The following is a 24,356-nucleotide window of genomic DNA, read 5'->3' as shown; positions in this document are numbered from 1 at the left end:
CAATGGATGGCTGGAAGCATTTGTCTTTGCCTTTGCAATACCACAGAAGCAATGCATGGTCAATGTACAGCAATGACACACCTGTGTGAACAGCCAGGAGACCCCCCCCCCCCCCCATGTTATGTTACATAGTTACATAGTTAGTACGGTCGAAAAAAGACATATGTCCATCAAGTTCAACCAGGGAATTAAGGGGTAGGGGTGTGGCGCGATATTGGGGAAGGGATGAGATTTTATATTTCTTCATAAGCATTAATCTTATTTTGTCAATTAGGAACATTCAGCACCCACCCGCTATCAAGGCAGCTGCCTATCATGTCATGCCCTACCTGCACAGGTGTGCTGGCTACTCAAATGATCCAATTAAGGAGGCCATTTAGTCAGCAGCAGCAGAAGTCCTGTGCCTGGACGCTCCAACAGCGGCCAGACACAAGCAGAAGCAGAAGCAGCAGCAGCACCACCTTTTGTTTTTTGGCTGCAGCAGCAGCAAGGCCCACAGGGCTGGCTAGCTGGCTAGCCAGCAAGCAGGTAGCAATGAAAGTAGGAATCTTTCTTTTTAACCCTGTAAGGGGGTGGTGCACTGTACCCGAAGATACTGCCATATCGGGTCAATGCATAGGGCGACGGAAGCAAGCTTCGAAATCGGCCCCCGTTCTCAAAAATCCATTTAATATATGGTCCCCAGATAGGGGACGTATCAGATATTAAACTGATAAGAACAGATACTACACTTGATCTTAGCCAAAAGGCCGAGAAGCGATAACCGTGAAAGGGGCGGGCCCAACAAGGTCCCCTTCATGGGCACTATCACTGCTTGCTGTCAGGGAGGCTGCCAGAAAATTTTTCATGCACACTCTGGGCTGGGGGGCAGTCAACCACCAGTACACACAGCAGAACCTAAACCCATACCATTATTGCTAAGCAGCAAGACAGGGGCCCATTGCACTCCCACGGGGCCTTTTTAAATGCAATCCATAACCCGGATTTGCCAGGAACCCTTCTTACTCCTCCTACTTGCATGTGACACTGGGCTTAGGATCTGCATAGGAAACACACACACAAGCACACACCTACCTTTGTTGCCTGCAGATGCCTCCTTGGCTGTCCCCAAACGGTATCAAACCAACACCCACGGGAAGCTGTAAGCATAGAGGACATGCCTGCACCCCATTGGACTTACCTGTGTGGGTTAAACCCGGGTTATTTGACAACCTATGGCGGTGATGGTTCTGCTCAGGCAGAGCAGTGCTGATGCTCCTCATAAAGCTGTCGCTGCTGTGAAGGTTCTAGGTGACATCACAAATCCCTATGGTTACATACACAACAAAGCTGGGTTGTTGTTGTTTACACTCTGCAAGGCCTGTGGAAGTGAGTGACATCATAGCACTGTAGTTCTGAGGGTTCTAGATGGATGCAACAATCTCCTGTTGCTTCTATGAAGGCCATAATAGACGACATCACCAAACAGCTCCATAGTCACATACACAGCAAAGGAGAGATGTTGTTTACACCTAGTGATGTCAGTGGTATTGAGTGACATCACAGCACAGTGCTAAGGCTCCTGGGCCTGGACACAGCAGCGGCTGCAATATCTCAACGGAGAATACGTTTATATATATGTGTGTGTGTGCGCGTATATATATATATATATATATATATATATATATATATATATTTCTCCGCCGAAATCACTTTTAAACCTATTTCCACCTTTTTTTCCCTTCTCTTCCTCTTACTTTTTTTTCACGTTTTTTTACGTTTTTCTCCTTTTCGCCTCTTTTCTGGGCGTATTATTCTTCTTTTTCTTCTTTTTTTTCGTCTAATGCATACCCCATCAGTGCAGCAATGCTTATTCAATACCGCCAGCAGATGGAGACACTGGGGGATAATTTTCTAAGGATTTATACTGATTTTTCCTGTCTGAATTTGTCGCACAGAAAGTTGCAGGCCAAATATGTGTGACATTTCTGCGACTTTAGCTTCTAGAGCATTTTTACAACATTATACATAGGTGCTGAATACATAAAAAGCGACTGTTCAGCGACAGACAAGTCGCATCGGCTGAAAGTAGGCCAGAATGTCAGTCCATGTTGGAGCAGGTTTAGATACAGTCTAAAGTATAGATCTCAAAGTCTGTGCACAGAATTTAGCAAGGGCCTCGCACCTTCTGATGCATCAGGTAGGTGCACAATAGCATAGCCTAACCCTCTGTACTTTGGTCTATATTGATGCGGGACATAGACAGCCAGCTGATGACCAATCCATTAGTGCAATGGATGGCTGGAAGCATTTGTCTTTGCCTTTGCAATACCACAGAAGCAATGCATGGTCAATGTACAGCAATGACACACCTGTGTGAACAGCCAGGAGACCCCCCCCCCCCATGTTATGTTACATAGTGACATAGTTAGTACGGTCGAAAAAAGACATATGTCCATCAAGTTCAACCAGGGAATTAAGGGGTAGGGGTGTGGCGCGATATTGGGGAAGGGATGAGATTTTATATTTCTTCATAAGCATTAATCTTATTTTGTCAATTAGGAACATTCAGCACCCACCCGCTATCAAGGCAGCTGCCTATCATGTCATGCCCTACCTGCACAGGTGTGCTGGCTACTCAAATGATCCAATTAAGGAGGCCATTTAGTCAGCAGCAGCAGAAGTCCTGTGCCTGGACGCTCCAACAGCGGCCAGACACAAGCAGAAGCAGAAGCAGCAGAAGCAGCAGCAGCACCACCTTTTGTTTTTTGGCTGCAGCAGCAGCAAGGCCCACAGGGCTGGCTAGCTGGCTAGCCAGCAAGCAGGTAGCAATGAAAGTAGGAATCTTTCTTTTTAACCCTGTAAGGGGGTGGTGCACTGTACCCGAAGATACTGCCATATCGGGTCAATGCATAGGGCGACAGAAGCAAGCTTCGAAATCGGCCCCCGTTCTCAAAAATCCATTTAATATATGGTCCCCAGATAGGGGACGTATCAGATATTAAACTGATAAGAACAGATACTACACTTGATCTTAGCCAAAAGGCCGAGAAGCGATAACCGTGAAAGGGGCGGGCCCAACAAGGTGCCCTTCATGGGCACTATCACTGCTTGCTGTCAGGGAGGCTGCCAGACAATTTTCCATGCACACTCTGGGCTGGGGGGCAGTCAACCACCAGTACACACAGCAGAACCTAAACCCATACCATTATTGCTAAGCAGCAAGACAGGGGCCCATTGCACTCCCACGGGGCCTTTTTAAATGCAATCCATAACCCGGATTTGCCAGGAACCCTTCTTACTCCTCCTACTTGCATGTGACACTGGGCTTAGGATCTGCATAGGAAACACACACACAAGCACACACCTACCTTTGTTGCCTGCAGATGCCTCCTTGGCTGTCCCCAAACGGTATCAAACCAACACCCACGGGAAGCTGTAAGCATAGAGGACATGCCTGCACCCCATTGGACTTACCTGTGTGGGTTAAACCCGGGTTATTTGACAACCTATGGCGGTGATGGTTCTGCTCAGGCAGAGCAGTGCTGATGCTCCTCATAAAGCTGTCGCTGCTGTGAAGGTTCTAGGTGACATCACAAATCCCTATGGTTACATACACAACAAAGCTGGGTTGTTGTTGTTTACACTCTGCAAGGCCTGTGGAAGTGAGTGACATCATAGCACTGTAGTTCTGAGGGTTCTAGATGGATGCAACAATCTCCTGTTGCTTCTATGAAGGCCATAATAGACGACATCACCAAACAGCTCCATAGTCACATACACAGCAAAGGAGAGATGTTGTTTACACCTAGTGATGTCAGTGGTATTGAGTGACATCACAGCACAGTGCTAAGGCTCCTGGGCCTGGACACAGCAGCGGCTGCAATATCTCAACGGAGAATACGTTTATATATATGTGTGTGTGTGCGCGTGTATATATATATATATATATATATATATATATATATATATATATATTTCTCCGCCGAAATCACTTTTAAACCCATTTCCACCTTTTTTTCCCTTCTCTTCCTCTTACTTTTTTTTCACGTTTTTTTACGTTTTTCTCCTTTTCGCCTCTTTTCTGGGCGTATTATTCTTCTTTTTCTTCTTTTTTTTTGTCTAATGCATACCCCATCAGTGCAGCAATGCTTATTCAATACCGCCAGCAGATGGAGACACTGGGGGATAATTTTCTAAGGATTTATACTGATTTTTCCTGTCTGAATTTGTCGCACAGAAAGTTGCAGGCCAAATATGTGTGACATTTCTGCGACTTTAGCTTCTAGAGCATTTTTACAACATTATACATAGGTGCTGAATACATAAAAAGCGACTGTTCAGCGACAGACAAGTCGCATCGGCTGAAAGTAGGCCAGAATGTCAGTCCATGTTGGAGCAGGTTTAGATACAGTCTAAAGTATAGATCTCAAAGTCTGTGCACAGAATTTAGCAAGGGCCTCGCACCTTCTGATGCATCAGGTAGGTGCACAATAGCATAGCCTAACCCTCTGTACTTTGGTCTATATTGATGCGGGACATAGACAGCCAGCTGATGACCAATCCATTAGTGCAATGGATGGCTGGAAGCATTTGTCTTTGCCTTTGCAATACCACAGAAGCAATGCATGGTCAATGTACAGCAATGACACACCTGTGTGAACAGCCAGGAGACCCCCCCCCCCCATGTTATGTTACATAGTTACATAGTTAGTACGGTCGAAAAAAGACATATGTCCATCAAGTTCAACCAGGGAATTAAGGGGTAGGGGTGTGGCGCGATATTGGGGAAGGGATGAGATTTTATATTTCTTCATAAGCATTAATCTTATTTTGTCAATTAGGAACATTCAGCACCCACCCGCTATCAAGGCAGCTGCCTATCATGTCATGCCCTACCTGCACAGGTGTGCTGGCTACTCAAATGATCCAATTAAGGAGGCCATTTAGTCAGCAGCAGCAGAAGTCCTGTGCCTGGACGCTCCAACAGCGGCCAGACACAAGCAGAAGCAGAAGCAGCAGAAGCAGCAGCAGCACCACCTTTTGTTTTTTGGCTGCAGCAGCAGCAAGGCCCACAGGGCTGGCTAGCTGGCTAGCCAGCAAGCAGGTAGCAATGAAAGTAGGAATCTTTCTTTTTAACCCTGTAAGGGGGTGGTGCACTGTACCCGAAGATACTGCCATATCGGGTCAATGCATAGGGCGACGGAAGCAAGCTTCGAAATCGGCCCCCGTTCTCAAAAATCCATTTAATATATGGTCCCCAGATAGGGGACGTATCAGATATTAAACTGATAAGAACAGATACTACACTTGATCTTAGCCAAAAGGCCGAGAAGCGATAACCGTGAAAGGGGCGGGCCCAACAAGGTGCCCTTCATGGGCACTATCACTGCTTGCTGTCAGGGAGGCTGCCAGACAATTTTCCATGCACACTCTGGGCTGGGGGGCAGTCAACCACCAGTACACACAGCAGAACCTAAACCCATACCATTATTGCTAAGCAGCAAGACAGGGGCCCATTGCACTCCCACGGGGCCTTTTTAAATGCAATCCATAACCCGGATTTGCCAGGAACCCTTCTTACTCCTCCTACTTGCATGTGACACTGGGCTTAGGATCTGCATAGGAAACACACACACAAGCACACACCTACCTTTGTTGCCTGCAGATGCCTCCTTGGCTGTCCCCAAACGGTATCAAACCAACACCCACGGGAAGCTGTAAGCATAGAGGACATGCCTGCACCCCATTGGACTTACCTGTGTGGGTTAAACCCGGGTTATTTGACAACCTATGGCGGTGATGGTTCTGCTCAGGCAGAGCAGTGCTGATGCTCCTCATAAAGCTGTCGCTGCTGTGAAGGTTCTAGGTGACATCACAAATCCCTATGGTTACATACACAACAAAGCTGGGTTGTTGTTGTTTACACTCTGCAAGGCCTGTGGAAGTGAGTGACATCATAGCACTGTAGTTCTGAGGGTTCTAGATGGATGCAACAATCTCCTGTTGCTTCTATGAAGGCCATAATAGACGACATCACCAAACAGCTCCATAGTCACATACACAGCAAAGGAGAGATGTTGTTTACACCTAGTGATGTCAGTGGTATTGAGTGACATCACAGCACAGTGCTAAGGCTCCTGGGCCTGGACACAGCAGCGGCTGCAATATCTCAACGGAGAATACGTTTATATATATGTGTGTGTGTGCGCGTATATATATATATATATATATATATATATATATATATATATATATATTTCTCCGCCGAAATCACTTTTAAACCCATTTCCACCTTTTTTTCCCTTCTCTTCCTCTTACTTTTTTTTCACGTTTTTTTACGTTTTTCTCCTTTTCGCCTCTTTTCTGGGCGTATTATTCTTCTTTTTCTTCTTTTTTTTCGTCTAATGCATACCCCATCAGTGCAGCAATGCTTATTCAATACCGCCAGCAGATGGAGACACTGGGGGATAATTTTCTAAGGATTTATACTGATTTTTCCTGTCTGAATTTGTCGCACAGAAAGTTGCAGGCCAAATATGTGTGACATTTCTGCGACTTTAGCTTCTAGAGCATTTTTACAACATTATACATAGGTGCTGAATACATAAAAAGCGACTGTTCAGCGACAGACAAGTCGCATCGGCTGAAAGTAGGCCAGAATGTCAGTCCATGTTGGAGCAGGTTTAGATACAGTCTAAAGTATAGATCTCAAAGTCTGTGCACAGAATTTAGCAAGGGCCTCGCACCTTCTGATGCATCAGGTAGGTGCACAATAGCATAGCCTAACCCTCTGTACTTTGGTCTATATTGATGCGGGACATAGACAGCCAGCTGATGACCAATCCATTAGTGCAATGGATGGCTGGAAGCATTTGTCTTTGCCTTTGCAATACCACAGAAGCAATGCATGGTCAATGTACAGCAATGACACACCTGTGTGAACAGCCAGGAGACCCCCCCCCCCCCCCCCATGTTATGTTACATAGTTACATAGTTAGTACGGTCGAAAAAAGACATATGTCCATCAAGTTCAACCAGGGAATTAAGGGGTAGGGGTGTGGCGCGATATTGGGGAAGGGATGAGATTTTATATTTCTTCATAAGCATTAATCTTATTTTGTCAATTAGGAACATTCAGCACCCACCCGCTATCAAGGCAGCTGCCTATCATGTCATGCCCTACCTGCACAGGTGTGCTGGCTACTCAAATGATCCAATTAAGGAGGCCATTTAGTCAGCAGCAGCAGAAGTCCTGTGCCTGGACGCTCCAACAGCGGCCAGACACAAGCAGAAGCAGAAGCAGCAGAAGCAGCAGCAGCACCACCTTTTGTTTTTTGGCTGCAGCAGCAGCAAGGCCCACAGGGCTGGCTAGCTGGCTAGCCAGCAAGCAGGTAGCAATGAAAGTAGGAATCTTTCTTTTTAACCCTGTAAGGGGGTGGTGCACTGTACCCGAAGATACTGCCATATCGGGTCAATGCATAGGGCGACGGAAGCAAGCTTCGAAATCGGCCCCCGTTCTCAAAAATCCATTTAATATATGGTCCCCAGATAGGGGACGTATCAGATATTAAACTGATAAGAACAGATACTACACTTGATCTTAGCCAAAAGGCCGAGAAGCGATAACTGTGAAAGGGGCGGGCCCAACAAGGTGCCCTTCATGGGCACTATCACTGCTTGCTGTCAGGGAGGCTGCCAGACAATTTTCCATGCACACTCTGGGCTGGGGGGCAGTCAACCACCAGTACACACAGCAGAACCTAAACCCATACCATTATTGCTAAGCAGCAAGACAGGGGCCCATTGCACTCCCACGGGGCCTTTTTAAATGCAATCCATAACCCGGATTTGCCAGGAACCCTTCTTACTCCTCCTACTTGCATGTGACACTGGGCTTAGGATCTGCATAGGAAACACACACACAAGCACACACCTACCTTTGTTGCCTGCAGATGCCTCCTTGGCTGTCCCCAAACGGTATCAAACCAACACCCACGGGAAGCTGTAAGCATAGAGGACATGCCTGCACCCCATTGGACTTACCTGTGTGGGTTAAACCCGGGTTATTTGACAACCTATGGCGGTGATGGTTCTGCTCAGGCAGAGCAGTGCTGATGCTCCTCATAAAGCTGTCGCTGCTGTGAAGGTTCTAGGTGACATCACAAATCCCTATGGTTACATACACAACAAAGCTGGGTTGTTGTTGTTTACACTCTGCAAGGCCTGTGGAAGTGAGTGACATCATAGCACTGTAGTTCTGAGGGTTCTAGATGGATGCAACAATCTCCTGTTGCTTCTATGAAGGCCATAATAGACGACATCACCAAACAGCTCCATAGTCACATACACAGCAAAGGAGAGATGTTGTTTACACCTAGTGATGTCAGTGGTATTGAGTGACATCACAGCACAGTGCTAAGGCTCCTGGGCCTGGACACAGCAGCGGCTGCAATATCTCAACGGAGAATACGTTTATATATGTGTGTGTGTGTGCGCGTATATATATATATATATATATATATATATATATATATATATATATTTCTCCGCCGAAATCACTTTTAAACCCATTTCCACCTTTTTTTCCCTTCTCTTCCTCTTACTTTTTTTTCACGTTTTTTTACGTTTTTCTCCTTTTCGCCTCTTTTCTGGGCGTATTATTCTTCTTTTTCTTCTTTTTTTTCGTCTAATGCATACCCCATCAGTGCAGCAATGCTTATTCAATACCGCCAGCAGATGGAGACACTGGGGGATAATTTTCTAAGGATTTATACTGATTTTTCCTATCAAACCAACACCCACGGGAAGCTGTAAGCATAGAGGACATGCCTGCACCCCATTGGACTTACCTGTGTGGGTTAAACCCGGGTTATTTGACAACCTATGGCGGTGATGGTTCTGCTCAGGCAGAGCAGTGCTGATGCTCCTCATAAAGCTGTCGCTGCTGTGAAGGTTCTAGGTGACATCACAAATCCCTACAGCTCCATAGTCACATACACAGCAAAGGAGAGATGTTGTTTACACCTAGTGATGTCAGTGGTATTGAGTGACATCACAGCACAGTGCTAAGGCTCCTGGGCCTGGACACAGCAGCGGCTGCAATATCTCAACGGAGAATACGTTTATATATATGTGTGTGTGTGTGCGCGCGTATATATATATATATATATATATATATATATATATATATTTCTCCGCCGAAATCACTTTTAAACCCATTTCCACCTTTTTTTCCCTTCTCTTCCTCTTACTTTTTTTTCACGTTTTTTTACGTTTTTCTCCTTTTCGCCTCTTTTCTGGGCGTATTATTCTTCTTTTTCTTCTTTTTTTTCGTCTAATGCATACCCCATCAGTGCAGCAATGCTTATTCAATACCGCCAGCAGATGGAGACACTGGGGGATAATTTTCTAAGGATTTATACTGATTTTTCCTGTCTGAATTTGTCGCACAGAAAGTTGCAGGCCAAATATGTGTGACATTTCTGCGACTTTAGCTTCTAGAGCATTTTTACAACATTATACATAGGTGCTGAATACATAAAAAGCGACTGTTCAGCGACAGACAAGTCGCATCGGCTGAAAGTAGGCCAGAATGTCAGTCCATGTTGGAGCAGGTTTAGATACAGTCTAAAGTATAGATCTCAAAGTCTGTGCACAGAATTTAGCAAGGGCCTCGCACCTTCTGATGCATCAGGTAGGTGCACAATAGCATAGCCTAACCCTCTGTACTTTGGTCTATATTGATGCGGGACATAGACAGCCAGCTGATGACCAATCCATTAGTGCAATGGATGGCTGGAAGCATTTGTCTTTGCCTTTGCAATACCACAGAAGCAATGCATGGTCAATGTACAGCAATGACACACCTGTGTGAACAGCCAGGAGACCCCCCCCCCCCCCCCATGTTATGTTACATAGTTACATAGTTAGTACGGTCGAAAAAAGACATATGTCCATCAAGTTCAACCAGGGAATTAAGGGGTAGGGGTGTGGCGCGATATTGGGGAAGGGATGAGATTTTATATTTCTTCATAAGCATTAATCTTATTTTGTCAATTAGGAACATTCAGCACCCACCCGCTATCAAGGCAGCTGCCTATCATGTCATGCCCTACCTGCACAGGTGTGCTGGCTACTCAAATGATCCAATTAAGGAGGCCATTTAGTCAGCAGCAGCAGAAGTCCTGTGCCTGGACGCTCCAACAGCGGCCAGACACAAGCAGAAGCAGAAGCAGCAGAAGCAGCAGCAGCACCACCTTTTGTTTTTTGGCTGCAGCAGCAGCAAGGCCCACAGGGCTGGCTAGCTGGCTAGCCAGCAAGCAGGTAGCAATGAAAGTAGGAATCTTTCTTTTTAACCCTGTAAGGGGGTGGTGCACTGTACCCGAAGATACTGCCATATCTGGTCAATGCATAGGGCGACGGAAGCAAGCTTCGAAATCGGCCCCCGTTCTCAAAAATCCATTTAATATATGGTCCCCAGATAGGGGACGTATCAGATATTAAACTGATAAGAACAGATACTACACTTGATCTTAGCCAAAAGGCCGAGAAGCGATAACCGTGAAAGGGGCGGGCCCAACAAGGTCCCCTTCATGGGCACTATCACTGCTTGCTGTCAGGGAGGCTGCCAGAAAATTTTTCATGCACACTCTGGGCTGGGGGGCAGTCAACCACCAGTACACACAGCAGAACCTAAACCCATACCATTATTGCTAAGCAGCAAGACAGGGGCCCATTGCACTCCCACGGGGCCTTTTTAAATGCAATCCATAACCCGGATTTGCCAGGAACCCTTCTTACTCCTCCTACTTGCATGTGACACTGGGCTTAGGATCTGCATAGGAAACACACACACAAGCACACACCTACCTTTGTTGCCTGCAGATGCCTCCTTGGCTGTCCCCAAACGGTATCAAACCAACACCCACGGGAAGCTGTAAGCATAGAGGACATGCCTGCACCCCATTGGACTTACCTGTGTGGGTTAAACCCGGGTTATTTGACAACCTATGGCGGTGATGGTTCTGCTCAGGCAGAGCAGTGCTGATGCTCCTCATAAAGCTGTCGCTGCTGTGAAGGTTCTAGGTGACATCACAAATCCCTATGGTTACATACACAACAAAGCTGGGTTGTTGTTGTTTACACTCTGCAAGGCCTGTGGAAGTGAGTGACATCATAGCACTGTAGTTCTGAGGGTTCTAGATGGATGCAACAATCTCCTGTTGCTTCTATGAAGGCCATAATAGACGACATCACCAAACAGCTCCATAGTCACATACACAGCAAAGGAGAGATGTTGTTTACACCTAGTGATGTCAGTGGTATTGAGTGACATCACAGCACAGTGCTAAGGCTCCTGGGCCTGGACACAGCAGCGGCTGCAATATCTCAACGGAGAATACGTTTATATATATGTGTGTGTGTGCGCGTATATATATATATATATATATATATATATATATATATATATATATTTCTCCGCCGAAATCACTTTTAAACCCATTTCCACCTTTTTTTCCCTTCTCTTCCTCTTACTTTTTTTTCACGTTTTTTTACGTTTTTCTCCTTTTCGCCTCTTTTCTGGGCGTATTATTCTTCTTTTTCTTCTTTTTTTTCGTCTAATGCATACCCCATCAGTGCAGCAATGCTTATTCAATACCGCCAGCAGATGGAGACACTGGGGGATAATTTTCTAAGGATTTATACTGATTTTTCCTGTCTGAATTTGTCGCACAGAAAGTTGCAGGCCAAATATGTGTGACATTTCTGCGACTTTAGCTTCTAGAGCATTTTTACAACATTATACATAGGTGCTGAATACATAAAAAGCGACTGTTCAGCGACAGACAAGTCGCATCGGCTGAAAGTAGGCCAGAATGTCAGTCCATGTTGGAGCAGGTTTAGATACAGTCTAAAGTATAGATCTCAAAGTCTGTGCACAGAATTTAGCAAGGGCCTCGCACCTTCTGATGCATCAGGTAGGTGCACAATAGCATAGCCTAACCCTCTGTACTTTGGTCTATATTGATGCGGGACATAGACAGCCAGCTGATGACCAATCCATTAGTGCAATGGATGGCTGGAAGCATTTGTCTTTGCCTTTGCAATACCACAGAAGCAATGCATGGTCAATGTACAGCAATGACACACCTGTGTGAACAGCCAGGAGACCCCCCCCCCCCCCCCCATGTTATGTTACATAGTTACATAGTTAGTACGGTCGAAAAAAGACATATGTCCATCAAGTTCAACCAGGGAATTAAGGGGTAGGGGTGTGGCGCGATATTGGGGAAGGGATGAGATTTTATATTTCTTCATAAGCATTAATCTTATTTTGTCAATTAGGAACATTCAGCACCCACCCGCTATCAAGGCAGCTGCCTATCATGTCATGCCCTACCTGCACAGGTGTGCTGGCTACTCAAATGATCCAATTAAGGAGGCCATTTAGTCAGCAGCAGCAGAAGTCCTGTGCCTGGACGCTCCAACAGCGGCCAGACACAAGCAGAAGCAGAAGCAGCAGAAGCAGCAGCAGCACCACCTTTTGTTTTTTGGCTGCAGCAGCAGCAAGGCCCACAGGGCTGGCTAGCTGGCTAGCCAGCAAGCAGGTAGCAATGAAAGTAGGAATCTTTCTTTTTAACCCTGTAAGGGGGTGGTGCACTGTACCCGAAGATACTGCCATATCGGGTCAATGCATAGGGCGACGGAAGCAAGCTTCGAAATCGGCCCCCGTTCTCAAAAATCCATTTAATATATGGTCCCCAGATAGGGGACGTATCAGATATTAAACTGATAAGAACAGATACTACACTTGATCTTAGCCAAAAGGCCGAGAAGCGATAACCGTGAAAGGGGCGGGCCCAACAAGGTGCCCTTCATGGGCACTATCACTGCTTGCTGTCAGGGAGGCTGCCAGACAATTTTCCATGCACACTCTGGGCTGGGGGGCAGTCAACCACCAGTACACACAGCAGAACCTAAACCCATACCATTATTGCTAAGCAGCAAGACAGGGGCCCATTGCACTCCCACGGGGCCTTTTTAAATGCAATCCATAACCCGGATTTGCCAGGAACCCTTCTTACTCCTCCTACTTGCATGTGACACTGGGCTTAGGATCTGCATAGGAAACACACACACAAGCACACACCTACCTTTGTTGCCTGCAGATGCCTCCTTGGCTGTCCCCAAACGGTATCAAACCAACACCCACGGGAAGCTGTAAGCATAGAGGACATGCCTGCACCCCATTGGACTTACCTGTGTGGGTTAAACCCGGGTTATTTGACAACCTATGGCGGTGATGGTTCTGCTCAGGCAGAGCAGTGCTGATGCTCCTCATAAAGCTGTCGCTGCTGTGAAGGTTCTAGGTGACATCACAAATCCCTATGGTTACATACACAACAAAGCTGGGTTGTTGTTGTTTACACTCTGCAAGGCCTGTGGAAGTGAGTGACATCATAGCACTGTAGTTCTGAGGGTTCTAGATGGATGCAACAATCTCCTGTTGCTTCTATGAAGGCCATAATAGACGACATCACCAAACAGCTCCATAGTCACATACACAGCAAAGGAGAGATGTTGTTTACACCTAGTGATGTCAGTGGTATTGAGTGACATCACAGCACAGTGCTAAGGCTCCTGGGCCTGGACACAGCAGCGGCTGCAATATCTCAACGGAGAATACGTTTATATATGTGTGTGTGTGCGCGTATATATATATATATATATATATTTCTCCGCCGAAATCACTTTTAAACCCATTTCCACCTTTTTTTCCCTTCTCTTCCTCTTACTTTTTTTTCACGTTTTTTTACGTTTTTCTCCTTTTCGCCTCTTTTCTGGGCGTATTATTCTTCTTTTTCTTCTTTTTTTTCGTCTAATGCATACCCCATCAGTGCAGCAATGCTTATTCAATACCGCCAGCAGATGGAGACACTGGGGGATAATTTTCTAAGGATTTATACTGATTTTTCCTATCAAACCAACACCCACGGGAAGCTGTAAGCATAGAGGACATGCCTGCACCCCATTGGACTTACCTGTGTGGGTTAAACCCGGGTTATTTGACAACCTATGGCGGTGATGGTTCTGCTCAGGCAGAGCAGTGCTGATGCTCCTCATAAAGCTGTCGCTGCTGTGAAGGTTCTAGGTGACATCACAAATCCCTACAGCTCCATAGTCACATACACAGCAAAGGAGAGATGTTGTTTACACCTAGTGATGTCAGTGGTATTGAGTGACATCACAGCACAGTGCTAAGGCTCCTGGGCCTGGACACAGCAGCGGCTGCAATATCTCAACGGAGAATACGTTTATATATATGTGTGTGTGTGCGCGTATATATATATATATATATATATATATATATATATATATATATATTTCTCCGCCGAAATCACTTTTAAACCCATTTCCACCTTTTTTTCCCTTCTCTTCCTCTTACTTTTTTTTCACGTTTTTTTACGTTTTTCTCCTTTTCGCCTCTTTTCTGGGCATATTATTCTTCTTTTTCTTCTTTTTTTTCGTCTAATGCATACCCCATCAGTGCAGCAATGCTTATTCAATACCGCCAGCAGATGGAGACACTGGGGGATAATTTTCTAAGGATTTATACTGATTTTTCCTGTCTGAATTTGTCGCACAGAAAGTTGCAGGCCAAATATGTGTGACATTTCTGCGACTTTAGCTTCTAGAGCATTTTTACAACATTATACATAGGTGCTGAATACATAAAAAGCGACTGTTCAGCGACAGACAAGTCGCATCGGCTGAAAGTAGGCCAGAATGTCAGTCCATGTTGGAGCAGGTTTAGATACAGTCTAAAGTATAGATCTCAAAGTCTGTGCACAGAATTTAGCAAGGGCCTCGCACCTTCTGATGCATCAGGTAGGTGCACAATAGCATAGCCTAACCCTCTGTACTTTGGTCTATATTGATGCGGGACATAGACAGCCAGCTGATGACCAATCCATTAGTGCAATGGATGGCTGGAAGCATTTGTCTTTGCCTTTGCAATACCACAGAAGCAATGCATGGTCAATGTACAGCAATGACACACCTGTGTGAACAGCCAGGAGACCCCCCCCCCCCCCCCATGTTATGTTACATAGTTACATAGTTAGTACGGTCGAAAAAAGACATATGTCCATCAAGTTCAACCAGGGAATTAAGGGGTAGGGGTGTGGCGCGATATTGGGGAAGGGATGAGATTTTATATTTCTTCATAAGCATTAATCTTATTTTGTCAATTAGGAACATTCAGCACCCACCCGCTATCAAGGCAGCTGCCTATCATGTCATGCCCTACCTGCACAGGTGTGCTGGCTACTCAAATGATCCAATTAAGGAGGCCATTTAGTCAGCAGCAGCAGAAGTCCTGTGCCTGGACGCTCCAACAGCGGCCAGACACAAGCAGAAGCAGCAGAAGCAGCAGCAGCACCACCTTTTGTTTTTTGGCTGCAGCAGCAGCAAGGCCCACAGGGCTGGCTAGCTGGCTAGCCAGCAAGCAGGTAGCAATGAAAGTAGGAATCTTTCTTTTTAACCCTGTAAGGGGGTGGTGCACTGTACCCGAAGATACTGCCATATCGGGTCAATGCATAGGGCGACGGAAGCAAGCTTCGAAATCGGCCCCCGTTCTCAAAAATCCATTTAATATATGGTCCCCAGATAGGGGACGTATCAGATATTAAACTGATAAGAACAGATACTACACTTGATCTTAGCCAAAAGGCCGAGAAGCGATAACCGTGAAAGGGGCGGGCCCAACAAGGTGCCCTTCATGGGCACTATCACTGCTTGCTGTCAGGGAGGCTGCCAGACAATTTTCCATGCACACTCTGGGCTGGGGGGCAGTCAACCACCAGTACACACAGCAGAACCTAAACCCATACCATTATTGCTAAGCAGCAACACAGGGGCCCATTGCACTCCCACGGGGCCTTTTTAAATGCAATCCATAACCCGGATTTGCCAGGAACCCTTCTTACTCCTCCTACTTGCATGTGACACTGGGCTTAGGATCTGCATAGGAAACACACACACAAGCACACACCTACCTTTGTTGCCTGCAGATGCCTCCTTGGCTGTCCCCAAACTGTATCAAACCAACACCCACGGGAAGCTGTAAGCATAGAGGACATGCCTGCACCCCATTGGACTTACCTGTGTGGGTTAAACCCGGGTTATTTGACAACCTATGGCGGTGATGGTTCTGCTCAGGCAGAGCAGTGCTGATGCTCCTCATAAAGCTGTCGCTGCTGTGAAGGTTCTAGGTGACATCACAAATCCCTATGGTTACATACACAACAAAGCTGGGTTGTTGTTGTTTACACTCTGCAAGGCCTGTGGAAGTGAGTGACATCATAGCACTGTAGTTCTGAGGGTTCTAGATGGATGCAACAATCTCCTGTTGCTTCTATGAAGGCCATAATAGACGACATCACCAAACAGCTCCATAGTCACATACACAGCAAAGGAGAGATGTTGTTTACACCTAGTGATGTCAGTGGTATTGAGTGACATCACAGCACAGTGCTAAGGCTCCTGGGCCTGGACACAGCAGCGGCTGCAATATCTCAACGGAGAATACGTTTATATATGTGTGTGTGTGCGCGTATATATATATATATATATATATATATATATATATATATATATATATATTTCTCCGCCGAAATCACTTTTAAACCCATTTCCACCTTTTTTTCCCTTCTCTTCCTCTTACTTTTTTTTCACGTTTTTTTACGTTTTTCTCCTTTTCGCCTCTTTTCTGGGCGTATTATTCTTCTTTTTCTTCTTTTTTTTCGTCTAATGCATACCCCATCAGTGCAGCAATGCTTATTCAATACCGCCAGCAGATGGAGACACTGGGGGATAATTTTCTAAGGATTTATACTGATTTTTCCTGTCTGAATTTGTCGCACAGAAAGTTGCAGGCCAAATATGTGTGACATTTCTGCGACTTTAGCTTCTAGAGCATTTTTACAACATTATACATAGGTGCTGAATACATAAAAAGCGACTGTTCAGCGACAGACAAGTCGCATCGGCTGAAAGTAGGCCAGAATGTCAGTCCATGTTGGAGCAGGTTTAGATACAGTCTAAAGTATAGATCTCAAAGTCTGTGCACAGAATTTAGCAAGGGCCTCGCACCTTCTGATGCATCAGGTAGGTGCACAATAGCATAGCCTAACCCTCTGTACTTTGGTCTATATTGATGCGGGACATAGACAGCCAGCTGATGACCAATCCATTAGTGCAATGGATGGCTGGAAGCATTTGTCTTTGCCTTTGCAATACCACAGAAGCAATGCATGGTCAATGTACAGCAATGACACACCTGTGTGAACAGCCAGGAGACCCCCCCCCCCCCCATGTTATGTTACATAGTTACATAGTTAGTACGGTCGAAAAAAGACATATGTCCATCAAGTTCAACCAGGGAATTAAGGGGTAGGGGTGTGGCGCGATATTGGGGAAGGGATGAGATTTTATATTTCTTCATAAGCATTAATCTTATTTTGTCAATTAGGAACATTCAGCACCCACCCGCTATCAAGGCAGCTGCCTATCATGTCATGCCCTACCTGCACAGGTGTGCTGGCTACTCAAATGATCCAATTAAGGAGGCCATTTAGTCAGCAGCAGCAGAAGTCCTGTGCCTGGACGCTCCAACAGCGGCCAGACACAAGCAGAAGCAGAAGCAGCAGAAGCAGCAGCAGCACCACCTTTTGTTTTTTGGCTGCAGCAGCAGCAAGGCCCACAGGGCTGGCTAGCTGGCTAGCCAGCAAGCAGGTAGCAATGAAAGTAGGAATCTTTCTTTTTAACCCTGTAAGGGGGTGGTGCACTGTACCCGAAGATACTGCCATATCGGGTCAATGCATAGGGCGACGGAAGCAAGCTTCGAAATCGGCCCCCGTTCTCAAAAATCCATTTAATATATGGTCCCCAGATAGGGGACGTATCAGATATTAAACTGATAAGAACAGATACTACACTTGATCTTAGCCAAAAGGCCGAGAAGCGATAACCGTGAAAGGGGCGGGCCCAACAAGGTGCCCTTCATGGGCACTATCACTGCTTGCTGTCAGGGAGGCTGCCAGACAATTTTCCATGCACACTCTGGGCTGGGGGGCAGTCAACCACCAGTACACACAGCAGAACCTAAACCCATACCATTATTGCTAAGCAGCAAGACAGGGGCCCATTGCACTCCCACGGGGCCTTTTTAAATGCAATCCATAACCCGGATTTGCCAGGAACCCTTCTTACTCCTCCTACTTGCATGTGACACTGGGCTTAGGATCTGCATAGGAAACACACACACAAGCACACACCTACCTTTGTTGCCTGCAGATGCCTCCTTGGCTGTCCCCAAACGGTATCAAACCAACACCCACGGGAAGCTGTAAGCATAGAGGACATGCCTGCACCCCATTGGACTTACCTGTGTGGGTTAAACCCGGGTTATTTGACAACCTATGGCGGTGATGGTTCTGCTCAGGCAGAGCAGTGCTGATGCTCCTCATAAAGCTGTCGCTGCTGTGAAGGTTCTAGGTGACATCACAAATCCCTATGGTTACATACACAACAAAGCTGGGTTGTTGTTGTTTACACTCTGCAAGGCCTGTGGAAGTGAGTGACATCATAGCACTGTAGTTCTGAGGGTTCTAGATGGATGCAACAATCTCCTGTTGCTTCTATGAAGGCCATAATAGACGACATCACCAAACAGCTCCATAGTCACATACACAGCAAAGGAGAGATGTTGTTTACACCTAGTGATGTCAGTGGTATTGAGTGACATCACAGCACAGTGCTAAGGCTCCTGGGCCTGGACACAGCAGCGGCTGCAATATCTCAACGGAGAATACGTTTATATATATGTGTGTGTGTGCGCGTATATATATATATATATATATATATATATATATATATATATATATATTTCTCCGCCGAAATCACTTTTAAACCCATTTCCACCTTTTTTTCCCTTCTCTTCCTCTTACTTTTTTTTCACGTTTTTTTACGTTTTTCTCCTTTTCGCCTCTTTTCTGGGCGTATTATTCTTCTTTTTCTTCTTTTTTTTCATCTAATGCATACCCCATCAGTGCAGCAATGCTTATTCAATACCGCCAGCAGATGGAGACACTGGGGGATAATTTTCTAAGGATTTATACTGATTTTTCCTGTCTGAATTTGTCGCACAGAAAGTTGCAGGCCAAATATGTGTGACATTTCTGCGACTTTAGCTTCTAGAGCATTTTTACAACATTATACATAGGTGCTGAATACATAAAAAGCGACTGTTCAGCGACAGACAAGTCGCATCGGCTGAAAGTAGGCCAGAATGTCAGTCCATGTTGGAGCAGGTTTAGATACAGTCTAAAGTATAGATCTCAAAGTCTGTGCACAGAATTTAGCAAGGGCCTCGCACCTTCTGATGCATCAGGTAGGTGCACAATAGCATAGCCTAACCCTCTGTACTTTGGTCTATATTGATGCGGGACATAGACAGCCAGCTGATGACCAATCCATTAGTGCAATGGATGGCTGGAAGCATTTGTCTTTGCCTTTGCAATACCACAGAAGCAATGCATGGTCAATGTACAGCAATGACACACCTGTGTGAACAGCCAGGAGACCCCCCCCCCCCCCCATGTTATGTTACATAGTAACATAGTTAGTACGGTCGAAAAAAGACATATGTCCATCAAGTTCAACCAGGGAATTAAGGGGTAGGGGTGTGGCGCGATATTGGGGAAGGGATGAGATTTTATATTTCTTCATAAGCATTAATCTTATTTTGTCAATTAGGAACATTCAGCACCCACCCGCTATCAAGGCAGCTGCCTATCATGTCATGCCCTACCTGCACAGGTGTGCTGGCTACTCAAATGATCCAATTAAGGAGGCCATTTAGTCAGCAGCAGCAGAAGTCCTGTGCCTGGACGCTCCAACAGCGGCCAGACACAAGCAGAAGCAGCAGAAGCAGCAGCAGCACCACCTTTTGTTTTTTGGCTGCAGCAGCAGCAAGGCCCACAGGGCTGGCTAGCTGGCTAGCCAGCAAGCAGGTAGCAATGAAAGTAGGAATCTTTCTTTTTAACCCTGTAAGGGGGTGGTGCACTGTACCCGAAGATACTGCCATATCGGGTCAATGCATAGGGCGACGGAAGCAAGCTTCGAAATCGGCCCCCGTTCTCAAAAATCCATTTAATATATGGTCCCCAGATAGGGGACGTATCAGATATTAAACTGATAAGAACAGATACTACACTTGATCTTAGCCAAAAGGCCGAGAAGCGATAACCGTGAAAGGGGCGGGCCCAACAAGGTGCCCTTCATGGGCACTATCACTGCTTGCTGTCAGGGAGGCTGCCAGACAATTTTCCATGCACACTCTGGGCTGGGGGGCAGTCAACCACCAGTACACACAGCAGAACCTAAACCCATACCATTATTGCTAAGCAGCAAGACAGGGGCCCATTGCACTCCCACGGGGCCTTTTTAAATGCAATCCATAACCCGGATTTGCCAGGAACCCTTCTTACTCCTCCTACTTGCATGTGACACTGGGCTTAGGATCTGCATAGGAAACACACACACAAGCACACACCTACCTTTGTTGCCTGCAGATGCCTCCTTGGCTGTCCCCAAACGGTATCAAACCAACACCCACGGGAAGCTGTAAGCATAGAGGACATGCCTGCACCCCATTGGACTTACCTGTGTGGGTTAAACCCGGGTTATTTGACAACCTATGGCGGTGATGGTTCTGCTCAGGCAGAGCAGTGCTGATGCTCCTCATAAAGCTGTCGCTGCTGTGAAGGTTCTAGGTGACATCACAAATCCCTATGGTTACATACACAACAAAGCTGGGTTGTTGTTGTTTACACTCTGCAAGGCCTGTGGAAGTGAGTGACATCATAGCACTGTAGTTCTGAGGGTTCTAGATGGATGCAACAATCTCCTGTTGCTTCTATGAAGGCCATAATAGACGACATCACCAAACAGCTCCATAGTCACATACACAGCAAAGGAGAGATGTTGTTTACACCTAGTGATGTCAGTGGTATTGAGTGACATCACAGCACAGTGCTAAGGCTCCTGGGCCTGGACACAGCAGCGGCTGCAATATCTCAACGGAGAATACGTTTATATATATGTGTGTGTGTGCGCGTATATATATATATATATATATATATATATATATATATATATATATATATTTCTCCGCCGAAATCACTTTTAAACCCATTTCCACCTTTTTTTCCCTTCTCTTCCTCTTACTTTTTTTTCACGTTTTTTTACGTTTTTCTCCTTTTCGCCTCTTTTCTGGGCGTATTATTCTTCTTTTTCTTCTTTTTTTTCGTCTAATGCATACCCCATCAGTGCAGCAATGCTTATTCAATACCGCCAGCAGATGGAGACACTGGGGGATAATTTTCTAAGGATTTATACTGATTTTTCCTGTCTGAATTTGTCGCACAGAAAGTTGCAGGCCAAATATGTGTGACATTTCTGCGACTTTAGCTTCTAGAGCATTTTTACAACATTATACATAGGTGCTGAATACATAAAAAGCGACTGTTCAGCGACAGACAAGTCGCATCGGCTGAAAGTAGGCCAGAATGTCAGTCCATGTTGGAGCAGGTTTAGATACAGTCTAAAGTATAGATCTCAAAGTCTGTGCACAGAATTTAGCAAGGGCCTCGCACCTTCTGATGCATCAGGTAGGTGCACAATAGCATAGCCTAACCCTCTGTACTTTGGTCTATATTGATGCGGGACATAGACAGCCAGCTGATGACCAATCCATTAGTGCAATGGATGGCTGGAAGCATTTGTCTTTGCCTTTGCAATACCACAGAAGCAATGCATGGTCAATGTACAGCAATGACACACCTGTGTGAACAGCCAGGAGACCCCCCCCCCCCCCCATGTTATGTTACATAGTTACATAGTTAGTACGGTCGAAAAAAGACATATGTCCATCAAGTTCAACCAGGGAATTAAGGGGTAGGGGTGTGGCGCGATATTGGGGAAGGGATGAGATTTTATATTTCTTCATAAGCATTAATCTTATTTTGTCAATTAGGAACATTCAGCACCCACCCGCTATCAAGGCAGCTGCCTATCATGTCATGCCCTACTGGCTACTCAAATGATCCAATTAAGGAGGCCATTTAGTCAGCAGCAGCAGAAGTCCTGTGCCTGGACGCTCCAACAGCGGCCAGACACAAGCAGAAGCAGAAGCAGCAGAAGCAGCAGCAGCACCACCTTTTGTTTTTTGGCTGCAGCAGCAGCAAGGCCCACAGGGCTGGCTAGCTGGCTAGCCAGCAAGCAGGTAGCAATGAAAGTAGGAATCTTTCTTTTTAACCCTGTAAGGGGGTGGTGCACTGTACCCGAAGATACTGCCATATCGGGTCAATGCATAGGGCGACGGAAGCAAGCTTCGAAATCGGCCCCCGTTCTCAAAAATCCATTTAATATATGGTCCCCAGATAGGGGACGTATCAGATATTAAACTGATAAGAACAGATACTACACTTGATCTTAGCCAAAAAGCCGAGAAGCGATAACCGTGAAAGGGGCGGGCCCAACAAGGTGCCCTTCATGGGCACTATCACTGCTTGCTGTCAGGGAGGCTGCCAGGCAATTTTCCATGCACACTCTGGGCTGGGGGGCAGTCAACCACCAGTACACACAGCAGAACCTAAAGCCATACCATTATTGCTAAGCAGCAAGACAGGGGCCCATTGCACTCCCACGGGGCCTTTTTAAATGCAATCCATAACCCGGATTTGCCAGGAACCCTTCTTACTCCTCCTACTTGCATGTGACACTGGGCTTAGGATCTGCATAGGAAACACACACACAAGCACACACCTACCTTTGTTGCCTGCAGATGCCTCCTTGGCTGTCCCCAAACGGTATCAAACCAACACCCACGGGAAGCTGTAAGCATAGAGGACATGCCTGCACCCCATTGGACTTACCTGTGTGGGTTAAACCCGGGTTATTTGACAACCTATGGCGGTGATGGTTCTGCTCAGGCAGAGCAGTGCTGATGCTCCTCATAAAGCTGTCGCTGCTGTGAAGGTTCTAGGTGACATCACAAATCCCTATGGTTACATACACAACAAAGCTGGGTTGTTGTTGTTTACACTCTGCAAGGCCTGTGGAAGTGAGTGACATCATAGCACTGTAGTTCTGAGGGTTCTAGATGGATGCAACAATCTCCTGTTGCTTCTATGAAGGCCATAATAGACGACATCACCAAACAGCTCCATAGTCACATACACAGCAAAGGAGAGATGTTGTTTACACCTAGTGATGTCAGTGGTATTGAGTGACATCACAGCACAGTGCTAAGGCTCCTGGGCCTTGACACAGCAGCGGCTGCAATATCTCAACGGAGAATACGTTTATATATATGTGTGTGTGTGCGCGTATATATATATATATATATATATATATATATATATATATATATATTTCTCCGCCGAAATCACTTTTAAACCCATTTCCACCTTTTTTTCCCTTCTCTTCCTCTTACTTTTTTTTCACGTTTTTTTACGTTTTTCTCCTTTTCGCCTCTTTTCTGGGCGTATTATTATTCTTTTTCTTCTTTTTTTTCGTCTAATGCATACCCCATCAGTGCAGCAATGCTTATTCAATACCGCCAGCAGATGGAGACACTGGGGGATAATTTTCTAAGGATTTATACTGATTTTTCCTGTCTGAATTTGTCGCACAGAAAGTTGCAGGCCAAATATGTGTGACATTTCTGCGACTTTAGCTTCTAGAGCATTTTTACAACATTATACATAGGTGCTGAATACATAAAAAGCGACTGTTCAGCGACAGACAAGTCGCATCGGCTGAAAGTAGGCCAGAATGTCAGTCCATGTTGGAGCAGGTTTAGATACAGTCTAAAGTATAGATCTCAAAGTCTGTGCACAGAATTTAGCAAGGGCCTCGCGCCTTCTGATGCATCAGGTAGGTGCACAATAGCATAGCCTAACCCTCTGTACTTTGGTCTATATTGATGCGGGACATAGACAGCCAGCTGATGACCAATCCATTAGTGCAATGGATGGCTGGAAGCATTTGTCTTTGCCTTTGCAATACCACAGAAGCAATGCATGGTCAATGTACAGCAATGACACACCTGTGTGAACAGCCAGGAGACCCCCCCCCCCCCATGTTATGTTACATAGTTACATAGTTAGTACGGTCGAAAAAAGACATATGTCCATCAAGTTCAACCAGGGAATTAAGGGGTAGGGGTGTGGCGCGATATTGGGGAAGGGATGAGATTTTATATTTCTTCATAAGCATTAATCTTATTTTGTCAATTAGGAACATTC

General features: G+C 45.8%; 10 non-coding genes across 10 annotated transcripts; all 10 read right to left on the bottom strand.

Moving 5' to 3' along the window:
* Positions 1 to 570: 570 nt before the first annotated feature.
* Positions 571 to 761, bottom strand: LOC130307714 (U2 spliceosomal RNA). The gene has a single exon (XR_008856874.1). It is a non-coding gene; the product is annotated as a U2 spliceosomal RNA (small nuclear RNA).
* Positions 762 to 2,846: 2,085 nt separating this feature from the next.
* On the bottom strand, positions 2,847 to 3,037 carry LOC130307747 (U2 spliceosomal RNA). The gene has a single exon (XR_008856906.1). It is a non-coding gene; the product is annotated as a U2 spliceosomal RNA (small nuclear RNA).
* Positions 3,038 to 5,128: 2,091 nt separating this feature from the next.
* LOC130307713 (U2 spliceosomal RNA) lies at positions 5,129 to 5,319 on the bottom strand. Its single transcript, XR_008856873.1, has one exon. It is a non-coding gene; the product is annotated as a U2 spliceosomal RNA (small nuclear RNA).
* Positions 5,320 to 7,415: 2,096 nt separating this feature from the next.
* Positions 7,416 to 7,606, bottom strand: LOC130307712 (U2 spliceosomal RNA). Its single transcript, XR_008856872.1, has one exon. It is a non-coding gene; the product is annotated as a U2 spliceosomal RNA (small nuclear RNA).
* Positions 7,607 to 10,347: 2,741 nt separating this feature from the next.
* Positions 10,348 to 10,538, bottom strand: LOC130307785 (U2 spliceosomal RNA). The gene has a single exon (XR_008856944.1). It is a non-coding gene; the product is annotated as a U2 spliceosomal RNA (small nuclear RNA).
* Positions 10,539 to 12,632: 2,094 nt separating this feature from the next.
* LOC130307711 (U2 spliceosomal RNA) lies at positions 12,633 to 12,823 on the bottom strand. Its single transcript, XR_008856871.1, has one exon. It is a non-coding gene; the product is annotated as a U2 spliceosomal RNA (small nuclear RNA).
* A 2,713-nt stretch (positions 12,824 to 15,536) lies between these two features.
* Positions 15,537 to 15,727, bottom strand: LOC130307710 (U2 spliceosomal RNA). Its single transcript, XR_008856870.1, has one exon. It is a non-coding gene; the product is annotated as a U2 spliceosomal RNA (small nuclear RNA).
* A 2,093-nt stretch (positions 15,728 to 17,820) lies between these two features.
* On the bottom strand, positions 17,821 to 18,011 carry LOC130307709 (U2 spliceosomal RNA). The gene has a single exon (XR_008856869.1). It is a non-coding gene; the product is annotated as a U2 spliceosomal RNA (small nuclear RNA).
* Positions 18,012 to 20,099: 2,088 nt separating this feature from the next.
* LOC130307708 (U2 spliceosomal RNA) lies at positions 20,100 to 20,290 on the bottom strand. The gene has a single exon (XR_008856868.1). It is a non-coding gene; the product is annotated as a U2 spliceosomal RNA (small nuclear RNA).
* Positions 20,291 to 22,372: 2,082 nt separating this feature from the next.
* LOC130307783 (U2 spliceosomal RNA) lies at positions 22,373 to 22,563 on the bottom strand. Its single transcript, XR_008856942.1, has one exon. It is a non-coding gene; the product is annotated as a U2 spliceosomal RNA (small nuclear RNA).
* Positions 22,564 to 24,356: the final 1,793 nt, after the last annotated feature.

The sequence above is a fragment of the Hyla sarda genome, unplaced genomic scaffold (genome assembly GCF_029499605.1).
Source record: "Hyla sarda isolate aHylSar1 unplaced genomic scaffold, aHylSar1.hap1 scaffold_144, whole genome shotgun sequence".
NCBI lineage: Eukaryota > Metazoa > Chordata > Amphibia > Anura > Hylidae > Hyla > Hyla sarda.
The sequence above is the reverse complement of the archived record's forward strand: the minus strand, read 5'-3'. Positions and strand labels throughout refer to the sequence as shown.